Here is a 12,242-nt window from a genome sequence, read left to right as displayed (position 1 = left end):
TCTATCACTGCAAAACAAGTACTTATTTCATGTTCTTTTACTTTTCACAATCAATCCTGATAATTTCTGATATCCTGACTAAGATTTACAAGATAACCATAGCTTGCTTCAAGCCGACAATCTCCGTGGGATCGACCCTTACTCACGTAAGGTATTACTTGGACGACCCAGTGCACTTGCTGGTTAGTTGTGTGGGGTTGCAAAAGTGTGATTGCAATTTCGTGCACCAGAACTTCAAAGCAAAGGACATTCATGTTTGCATTTAAATATACTGAGAGTAAATGAGAAGAAAAGGAACTTTACAACCCTTGTAGTTCATCTTCATCCTTGTTGTCTGTTCTTGCAAACTTTCTCCCTCTAGTCACCATCTTAGAACGAGTGCCTTGCCGGCAAGCAACAAGTAGGAGTAGTGGTGCTGGGATTGTGATTATCAAAAAGAAACAAAACATAAGTAATGCATGAATTTAAGCAAGCTTGGTTAAAGATAACACTGCAGACCCAAGAAGCAAAGGCATTATGATTGTACAAATAAGTGGTACTGCTGGATGGATTGCATAGAAAAAATAAGTGGCACATCAAATTTAGTGTGACACTTTCTCTTGGAATTGCTGCAAGTATCCAAAAAGGTTGAAAACAGATTGTTGCAAGGCAACACCAAACTTAGAATGTGATCATAATCCTATTTTATTTGACAGAAAGCTAAGTAAAACAAACTGTTGTATTAATAACACAATCACCAAAAGCCAGAGATGTCACGAACAGGGGTTTCTTGGTGAGGCATTAACACAAACAGTTAAAGAGCACAGAAAACAAAGAACAAAAGCAATTATATGAACAGAAAGAAAATGTCAAATCTAGGTAATCAACCAACCGGTAGTTTGTTAATCACAATTAATCCCCGGCAACAGCGCCAAAAACTTGATACAAAAAAATTAATTCTCTGCAATGACTATCGACAAGTGCATCGGGTCGTATCAAGTAATAAAACTTACAAAAGAGTGAGGTCGATCCCATGAGGAATAATGGATTAAGAAATCAATGGTTAATTGATTATACTAGTTAGATGGTTCATATTGGAGTGATAATCAAACATGAAATATAAATGACTAGAAATTAAAAGAAAGCAATAAAGTGCAGAAAAGTAAAATGACAAGAATGTAAAGTGCAGAAAGTGGAAATAACCATAAAGTAAATAAAAGATAAAATAAGCATCGGGATCAGGAGATGTTGCATTCTCCGGATCAAGTTCATTCTCATCTCTTCCTCAATCAATGCATTCATTGATCTCTTGGCAATCTTAGGTGATTGGATCCCAATGTCTTGGCTCACCAATCTCTCTAAACTTGAACAATTGCCCAATGTCTTGATCTAATTGCTCATGGAAAGAGATGAAGTACGATCATTGATTATACCACATGTTTTTCTAGATCAAAGTATTGGTGGGATTACATGTCACTATATCCATCCAACACCCAACCAAGTCCAACATGAGAAAGTATTTCTAGCATGATTTTCTCATTCCTCTTTCAAGGTTCAGAGGAAATCCAAGTATGAGCAATTTCTCTTTCAAGACAATTACTCAATTGGATGAAGATCGAAAGCTTTCAAGCAAATCAAGAGAAAAGAAAGAAGAAGAAAAATGAAAACTATTATTGATCCATTAAATTACAACAGAGCTCCCTAACCCAATGAAAAGAGTTAGTTGTTCATTGCTCTATTCAAACAGAAAAGAAAGAAAGTGCAGAAAATTAAAGATGAAGATTAAGAATTCAAAACTGAAATTGAAACTTCAAAGTTCATAAATGAAAATTACAAATTGAAACTAAACTACTACTAAGGAAGAAAAGAAGATAAAAGGAAGAAGAGTGTAGGAGGGGAGGGGTCCGAAGACCCACTCCCCTTGGAGTGTGCCAATTCACAGAACTTCGAATTGGTCTTCGCTCTCTCCCCTTTTCTTCAATTTCACCTTCTGTGTTTTTTTTCTATGAAAACTAATGCCTATTTTTAGGCTTACAAACTGAAATGAAAAATACCAAATTACAAGTGAAAATTCCTAATCTAGATGCTTCTTGTGCCTTTGATTGAGTGATGTTAATGGGCTATGCTTGCTTGAAAGGTGGATGCATGATCAGGGCCTTTAGTGGTGCATCGGTGCCAATTTGTATTGAAGTTGGTGAGAACGTTGGTGACCAACGTTTGCAGCAAAACGTTGAGTCAAACATTGCAAAATATATAACTGAGTGTTACTGATAACGTTTGTCCCAACATTGGGGCACCAACGTTCGCCTTCTTGTACGTACGCACACTGGCTTGTGCATGCGCACACTTGCTCAAGGTATACGCCATGAAAGGTGACGAGGTCAGTGGCCTTACTACAGGTTGATACTATGTTCATCTTTGTACTTTCGGAGCAAGTTTTCTCCCTCAAATTTAGTATCCACCATGTAGTGCCATATATTCTTGGAAAGCTCTATATTTCTACTTTCCAATGCTTTTAAAATTACCTCATTTCAAGCTTTGTAACTCAAGTTATTCTTGTTTGAAAAAGGCACAGTCAGGCTGTCAGGAGCAACGTTGTTGAGCCAGCTTTGGCCACCAACGTTGCTTGCTCTGCTTCTTCTCTGCCCTTCCTTTGCTTCTTCTTCATCTATCATCAAATAAATAAGTGTATCAAAGTAATATACAGGATGATCTTTATATACTAAGTGTGCTAATAATACTTAAAATCAAAATTTCACTTAGTGTGATCTATTTTATCATGTTTATCTTGTATATTAGCTAAAATTTACCAATGCTTGAGAATTTGTTTTATGCAGAGATATTTCATGCTTTTACTTATTTATTAACAAAATTTGTATAAAAACTAAACTAAAATCTACTGAAATAACAACTAAAAACATGTAATGATACACCCGCATCAAGCAGTCTTCTGGTTAAGCAAATTTTCTCCTTCGATCAAGGTACTTCATCTTCGTATCTCTAATTTGATTTCTCACTATAATTTCAGAGAATTTTTCAGTATTTTGATTCTGATTTGGTTTTATCTATTAGGATATTAATTAAGCTTCTTTAATCTGCTGTCGCTTATCTATTTCTCTGTCTTTTTGTCTATTTTGTGCTTTAATTTCAAATTATTAGCTTTGTCGCAGATCGTTGCATCGCCGTTAGGATCCGCCGTGCTAATCATCCAAATCCTTTGGTGAAGCTAACAGGTATATAATTTTTGATTTTGTACTATTTTCGATGTCTTCGCTTTTGTTGCTCTTTTCAAATTATTTGATTTATGCAGTTTTTAATTTCAGATTTTTGTTTTTGAGAATGGCCAATGCAGATAGGCATGCTGGGAACATTTTGTTCAAGAAGGAGGCAGGTGGCCACATTTCTCTCATTCCTATTGATCACGGCTACTGTCTACCAGAACAAGTAAGCAATTTCACTTTCTGTGCATTGATATCTTTTGTCTGCATATCTGATTAGTATATGTAAAATTGGTGAATGTGGATAAATGTGTTATCTATGCAAGCTTGAAATTGAGTGTTGCATTAGTAGAAAAAAGTATTAGCCTGTTGAAATTTAGATAATTCTTATTAACCTTAGTTGAATATCAGGGCTTATCTGTTTTATTTGTTCTATATGCAGTTTGAAGCCACATTTGATTGGCTATACGGGCCCTAAGCGCGCCAACCTTACTATGCTGATACAGTTGATTATATTAAGTCCCTAGATGAAACTATTGATTATATGAATCTTGTTGAGTGCAGAGAAAAATGCTTCAGAAACTGTTCTTGCATGGCTTATTCAAACTCAGATACCAGAGGATCGGGGAGTGGTTGTGCTATGTGGTTTGGTGATCTTAATGACTTGAGGGTTCACCTAGCTGATGTAGAACACGATCTATATGTCAGAGTTCCTACTTCGGTGTATTCGTTTCCTTCTTCGTTCTCCTTCTTTCCAAATTTCTTCGTTCTCCTTCTCGCACATTTTTTCCTGCCTTTTTTATCGTTCTTTTCCATCTTTTCTCACTGGTTTGTTCTTCGTCATTGACGTTAGTTCCTAGCTTCGTTTTCTATTCGATTTTTTTGTTTTCTGAAATCAAAGTTTGAACTCATTTTGAAGATAATGGATGATTCAACCTCAGATTGTCAGCTGAATCAAGGCAAAGTGGATTATGAATTTGAATCTAACGAAATTCCTAAGGTTTGATTTACATACAATTACTCTGAATTTTTGTTGCAGTTATTTGTATAGCATTGTCTAGCTGAATAATTTGTGAACATTGACTGTGAAACTAACGCGTGAACATAAATCTGTGGATTGAATGTAGTGTATTAGTTTTGATTAATTATTTGCAATTTATAGCAGATGCTCGGGTGTAGATCAGAATGTTTTGGGTGTATTTTTGGGGAAAGTGTGGGTGTATTTATAGTTTATGGCTTTTTTTTGTTATTTTAGTTGAGTTGTTGTCGTTCAAGTGTCTTATATCAGACATGATTGAGTGTATTTTTTGTTTTTAACTTGGAGTATTCTGCAGTCTCTCTCTGTTCTTGATGACCAGTTTCTTCCTATTTTAGTTGAGTTGTTGTCGTTCGGGTGTATTATATCAGACATGATTGGGTGTATTTTTTGTTTCTGACATAGTGTATTCTGCAGCCTCTCTCTGTTGTTGATGACCAGTTTGTTACCAAGGTTTGAATGACCTTTACCACCCTTGAAGATGCTGAAAAATTTTACAGGAACTACGCCAAGGTTGCAGGGATTTCTACAAGAGTTTGTAGCACAAATAGGAAGGGAAACGAGATTAAGAATATATTGATTACATGTAGCAGAGAGGGAAAACAGAAATCTAAAATATCTCCAACCGAGAAGATGAATCCAACAGCCGGTTTAAACTTTCCTACAAGAATTTATATACACTCATTGAAGGAAGTTGGTGCTTGGATCATTTTAAAGGTTGTGCTGGATCATTCACACCCCTGCTGTCCAAGTAAAGCATAGATGCTCAAACAGCACAGGAAACTAAGCATGTCCATTCGTCGTACGATAGAGAATAACGAAGAGGCTGGTATTAGACCAAGCAAAACTTACCAATCATTTGTTGCGGTTGCCGGGGGTCACCGCGTGTTAAATTTTATTGAAAAGGATGTGAGGAATTACATTACGAGAGAAGTGCGTAATGTTTCTGAACAAGAAGATGCAAAGGAATTTGGAAAATATTTGTTAAGAATGAAAGAGAAGAATCAGAATTTCTTTTTTAAGCTTGAACTCGAGGAGGATCAATCGATTAAGCTGGCATTTTGGGCCGATGCAAGAAGTAGAGCTGCCTTTGAGTATTTCAGAGATGTTATTTCATTTGACACCACCTACAATACAAACAGGTAACAAACTGTCCTTGTTTATGATACTAAATTAATGTATTTTTATGAATCTGCGGCAGAGGTGTATATTGAATGTTTTTGGGTGTATATAAAGCATTTGTTGGGTGTACGTTATGATTTTTCATTCTGCACTATGGTAATTTGTTTCAAGTATAATTTGGCTTGTGGTTCTTTTGTCGGGGTGAATAATCATGGTTAGTCAACACTTCTTGGATGCTCTTTGATGAAAAACGAAGAAATTGAATAATTCAAATGGTTATTTCAATGTTGACTTCGTTGCATGGGAGGAAATGCTCCGAAAGGATTTCTCACCGATCAATACGCATCAATAAAAAGGGCTTTAAAGGCCTGTATGCCAACAACAATTCACCGTTGGTGTATTTGGCACATCATGAAGAAGATTCCAAGCAAATTAAACAGGGTACAAGGGACATGCAGAAAATAAACAAGAAATGAGCCAAGTTGTTTGGAACTCTCATAGTAAAGACTCATTTGATAGGAATTGGAATGATTTTCTGCTGAATTTTGGTCTTGTGGACAACAAGTGGATTTCAGGTAATGTTTGTTTAAAATCTGTAGTAGAGGTGTAATTTAAATTTATGTCGGGTGTATTTATAGTCTATTTTTGGGTATTTTCTGCATATCTCTATGAAGACCGTCATATATGGGTTCCAATCTATCTGGATCACCACTTCTGGACAGGGATGAGAAGCACACAAAGGAGCGAGAGCATGCATTCATTTTTTAACAAGTTTATTGCCCGAAACAGCTCGCTTATTCAATTTGTCAAACAATACGATAATTGCCTCGGAAGCAGGGAGCAAGCAGAGAGAGAATCAGATGCTGCAGATTTTCATACGGTGATACCGTGTGCAACCAAATCCTCCATTGAAGCTCAGTTTCAAGATGGGTACACTCATCAAAAGTTTAGGGAAGTCCAAGCACAATTCAGAGTAAAGGCGAATTGCATCACTATATTAACGAATTCTGCTCTAGGCTATTCAGTATACGAAGTTGGAGAACAAGTTTTCAGCTCAATATTCAACAAGTTTGTGGTTACTTACGACTCAGTAGCAGCAGAGGTAAAATGTCAATGCTTATTATTCGAGTCAAGAGGGATATTGCGCCGTCACGCACTAAGCGTGTTAAGCTTTGAACAAGTAAGCCAAGTGTCACCTAGATATATACTGGAACGATGGAGCAAGAAGGTAAAGAGGCGACACACACACATCAAGAGCAGCCACGACGAGCCACTGTTGGAGCCAAGAAGCAAGAGATTTGACGAATTGGTTTTTTGTTCGCAAAATATTTGCAAATTTGCATCAGAATCGGAGGAGCTGACTGCAATTATGCACCGTGCGTACGATACCATCATGGTTGAGATGGAAGAATTGAAAGCCAAAAGGAAGGGGACATCTTCTTTATCTCATGAAGACGCCAACTTGGAATCCATTAACGAGCTTCAAAGCCCTCCAAGGATTCGAAAAAGAGGACGTCCAAAAAATAGGCTAGGTTCAAAGTTGGACAAACAGATTAAAAATGCCTCAAAGAAGAAGAAAACGAAAGCTTTAAACGAGGTAAAAGTGATGTTTTTTAAATATGTGGTAATTGAGTTTAATTTTGTCGTTAATAGTTTAGCTAATATGTGAGTTTGTTATATTCAGTTAAACCTCTTTGATGCTGGATTAGTGGTGCATTCAAATTCTAGCCAATATCAAGGACGTGTTATGAATTATCAGTTCAGGGTACCAGCAGCAGCGGATAACTCTTTGGGTGTATAGTTACAGAATATGGGTGTAAAAACACTGTTCTTTTGGGTGTGTTAGGGTTTTAGGGTGTTAGGGTTTAGGGTTTAGGGTTTAGGGTTAGGTTTTTAGGGTTTAGGGTTTTAGGGTTTAGGTTTTTAGGGTTTAGGGTTTAGGGTTTTAGGGTTTAGGGTTCAGGGTTTATGGTTTTAGGGTTTAGGGTTTAGGGTTTATGGTTTTAGGGTTTTAGGGTTTAGGGTTTAGGGTTTATGGTTTAGGGTTTTGGTTTTTAGGGTTTATGGTTTTAGGGGTTTTAGGGTTTTGGGTTTAGGGTTTAGGGGGATAGAAGTTTGGGTGTATATTAAGCAATCTTGGGTGTATATAAAACTTTCCTTGGGTGTAAAATTTTATAATTTGTGTTTAAATCTGGTTTGATGTTTTCCTTCATATTTTACCACCTGTAATACAGAGCTTTTGAATACAGCACAGACAGTTTAACAGCATAGACAGTTTAACTATGGAAAAAAATTTCATTGAATAGAAGTTGGTTATAATTGTCAAATATTTACACCATGTGTTCAATTTACAAACTAGCTAGCAGTTACATTTCTCAGTTTCTATATCATTAGAATCTAGCTGACAAAATGGACTCAATAATATTGAGGATGGCTTGGACAGTCTTATTGCATTATTCCCTCTAATTACTTTAGCTCTGTCTTTATTCATTTTACTGAATAGTATCCGGAAAGCATATTCTACTCTATAGTGGTCCACCTCGTCCTACAATTAAAAAGTATATTCTGTTTAAATAACAATATTAATTCAGTAAAGTAATACAGAGTTATATAGTTTTAAAGACAGTTACCTGTGTCCAATTATCCCACTCATACTTCGCCCTTTTAATGTTTTGGGGCTCAATTAACTCAAGCCACTTCATAACATAAATAGCACAGTCATAGCTGAAAACGAAGAAAATAAATTACAAATCACATTTAGGAAAGTTTAATGTTGAGAGTCACAAATTTATACCTTGTCTTTTGGCCTGAGATGTAAACATATGGTGCTCTAATTTCCTTCTCCTTCTCCTTTCTCTTCAGAGGTGCCCCGCCAGCATATACTCTCATTCTTGAAATTATATATCCCTTAAAAAAAAAAACAAATCAGTAATACACCCGAAGGAAATACACCCAAAGGAGAACATGCTTACACCCAAAGCAAAACATATATACACCTTATATTGAATTGAAATACACCTAACTATTAAAATAAAGAACACAGAGCCAACTTACAATAAATTTATTAAGCTCCTTTCTCTCATCGACTGGACATTTCGTGTGATACGGGTCGAGTATATAAAATCTCTGCTTTCTTGTATCAATCAGCCATAACCACTAATGGTTTGAGTGGCAAACAGGTGCAAAAATCTGAAGCATGGCCACATTTCAACAATGTTTTATTTTATTTGGCATATAAGTAAAGAATGGTACTAACAAATTTTACAAATGAAAACTTACATATGGATGTGATGTTAATTTTTTTGCATCTTTGAAGGGAATAAACATTGGGTAGTCTTCCACCCTGAATTCTTTATTGGTTTTAGGTGATATGAATTTCCCCTTTGGATGCTTCGCAATGGCCATGTTCTGCAACAATTGTGAAACAACAAATGAAATACTGAAAATACACCCAACTGAATACTTTAAATAAACCCAAATGAATACACAACTTACACCCAATTGAACGTAAAAAATACACTCAAATGAAGACAAAAACAGACCCAGTTGATCAGAGAAAATACACCCTAAGGAATACAAAAAATACACCCAAAATTCGTAGAAGTAACACTTACCACAATATCAGGGGGCAGACAGTATACTTGTTCTTGAAACCTTTTATCATTTTTCTGGTTAAGGATGAGGCACATGGCAGATACAATCTAGAAAAATATGCCGAAATCAATTTACAATAATAAACATTGTAGTTAACTTTGGTGTAAAAACATTAATGTTATTCTAATATTACCTCAGCTTCTATATAACTTTCTGCTTTGAGTGATGCAAGGTGCATTCTTGTCAAAATATATTTATCTTGGGCAATTAGAGTGCACACGTTGTCAAACTCATTAGTGCTGCCATCTGCGTATTTCTTTAATCGCGTCCCCCAGATGTAGCAATTCTCTTTCATCTCAGCCGTATTCTGATTTATTCTCGCTGGAGTTTCAAACTTTCCAGAACTTTCTCGGCCACTCTCCTTTTGAATTTGTGGACTTTTACTTTCTGCTTTCACCCCACTGCTTGCTATTTTTTCCACTAAATTCCCTAATTGTTCTAGCAGTTTTGGGGTTTCTGGAGTTTTTTCCCTCCTTCCTTCTTGCGTTGACGCCCCCTCATGCGTTGCTGCTTCTTCTTGGCTTGAATCAGTTAAGCCAACGCTGAATGATGGCAACGGATCTGCTTTAGGAACATACGATGCTGTCCGTGCCATCATCATCAGTGCAGCAGCGTCTTCTGGGGCTGGATTACTGCGTGATCATGTATAACGTATTATAAGAATAAGATATACGGATGATAACCAAACATTGATTTTAGTTTGATGAACTTACATTTTAGATGGATCTGGGGGAAGCGTGGGTGTACTTTCTTCAAGTTGTTGGGGGGTTCAGGAGTGCTGCACGGTACATAAATTTAATCATGATGTAAAAAAACTAGTCCTAGATCAATCGTGAAAATATACACCCCAACAAGGGCAGTATACACCCAAACTATAACCAAATATACACCCAATATTATTTATTACCTTTTTTTAGTTCCTTCAATTTGTAGCAGAGGGGTTGGTTCATTTTCTGTCTCAGGTATTTGTTCATTTTCCGGCATAGAGGTTGTTTGGGATAGTGGTAGACAAACTTGAATCGAAACTCTAAACAAGAAGAAAAATAAAAGGTTAAGAATGACTTTGAAAATAAAAATGTTATAAGGTTGAAATATTTTTGAAAAACTCACATTGCAATCCCTTCAGATTGTGTCTCTTCCCTCACAACCATCATATTCTCTTCAGACATACTCAACCTAAAATACACCCCAAGAAAGTCAAAAATACACCCGAATAATTCAAAAGAAAGATAGACTTTATTTTTTGAGAACTTACATACTTGCAATTTTTGCTTTTTTTTTCCTGCCTTTTTTTTTCTTGAATAAAACAATAAAGGGATTTTTTTTCTAAAAAAATATATACAGAATTAGAAGTAAAAGGTAATAAAAGAATAAAAGCAACGGTTATTTGAAAGAGAAATTACATGCTCTTTGTCGGTTTGTTTACGCTACTTTGTTCTGTGTGTCCTTGAGAGGAAGGATCATCACTTTTCAAGTTTACCTCCGGTATTCTAAACATAATAGAGTACATGTTATTCACAAAAAATACCAAGATTTCAAATAAAGCTTCTTACGTTTCAGATGAGACATAGTGACCTTCCATCGATCGCAGGTCGGCTTCCTTCTCCCTGTGAAACAAGAAAAAATTATTAGTAAAAAAAAACACCCCTAAAATCTGAAATATACACCCCAACAAGACATACCCCTGTGCAGCAGATTTTTCATTGTTTTCCCTTAAGAATTCATCTAATTCTTGAGTTCCAATTTCAGATCTGACAGTACATGCATAAAAGAACATGTTAACAAATATAATTTTGATGATAGACGGTAATATAGCTTAGAAAGTACTGTACCCATGATAGGATTGAGCTTGCTCAGGAGATGAATCCTGCACAATGACCTTTTTCTTTTTTGATTGTGTCCTGGGGGGGAAAAATAAGTATGAATCAGAAATACAAAATTAATCTGATCACAGAACACTATCCAAAGAAGTGCTTACTTTTTTGGTGTTCTCTCAGTCTTTTTCTTTGTTTTTTGCTTTTTCACTGGTGATGATTCTTCGCTTCTATAAGTTAATCAGAGACACTCTGTTAATACATGAAATCTTGATAATAAACCCAAAGGAAAGGAGTAATAATTTCAGAACATTACTCATCAGTTGATTCAGATTTTGAATCAGAATCCTCTTTAATCTTCTTTCTTTTTTTGGACTCCATTCTGGAAGGCAAACAATCATTATTTAAAAACATAATAAAAGGGATAAAATACACCTAAATGAATGCACAAGATACACCCAAATAAATGAACAAAATACACCTAACTTGATAAACAAAATACACCCAACTGGAAAAACAAAATACACCCAACTTGATAAACAAAATACACCCAAGTGTGTTATTTACTTTTTGGCTTTTTGGTTGGGTTGTTTTCTTGTTGGATCCTCTGAGTCTTCCTCAGTCTCAGACTCAGAGGTAGAATGGTCACTTTCAGTTGTTTCAGTCTCAGATGATGATGTTGAACTTGCCTTCCTTTTTTTTGTTTTTTATGTTTCTTCTTTTTTTTTCTTTTTTCTTTATTTCTTTCATTTTCTCCTTTGTGTCGGCCATCTTTACAATCTTCTGAAACATTAGAAATTTTAGTTAGCAGCATTCAGGTAAATAAAATACACCCAAGATATTTTGTTCACTTACCATATGATCCTCCATTTCTGCCCTCATTCTTTCAACCAACTGCTCCTTACTCCAGCTGGCAATCCATGGTTCTGGAGGTCTTTCTGCCCTCTTCTTGTCTTTATTTTTTGATAAATGAAAGTAAATTATCATCAGGGCAAAGAGGCAGCCATCAATTGCCTTTTTCTTTTTCACCTTGTAATCTGTTATGCCCTTGATGATAAAATTCAAAACATGTCCTCCCCAGTTCCGCTCTGTTATTGTGTCCATCTTGAAAATTGGAGCCAGGTGCACAGGTGAGATTTTGTTTATTGTCATTGGTAACAGGAACGCCATCTGTATATAGAGGATGAAAATCCTCTTGAACATGAGGCGATCCTGTTCATTATCAACGCCAATAGCCATCATCTCATCTGTCAGATTTTTGAGGGTCTTATCCTGGAATCTTCTAAAAATTTGTTTGTCATCTTCAGAAAGATCCTTATAATTGACTTTCTAAGGAAATAGATCTCCTACAAAAAGGAAAACAACATAGTATGAAAACCAGTTCAAATACACCCAAGAATCAATTGAAACACACCTGAA

The sequence above is a fragment of the Arachis duranensis genome, chromosome 7 (assembly GCF_000817695.3).
Source record: "Arachis duranensis cultivar V14167 chromosome 7, aradu.V14167.gnm2.J7QH, whole genome shotgun sequence".
In the NCBI taxonomy this organism is placed as follows: domain Eukaryota; kingdom Viridiplantae; phylum Streptophyta; class Magnoliopsida; order Fabales; family Fabaceae; genus Arachis; species Arachis duranensis.
This window is presented reverse-complemented; position numbering follows the sequence as displayed.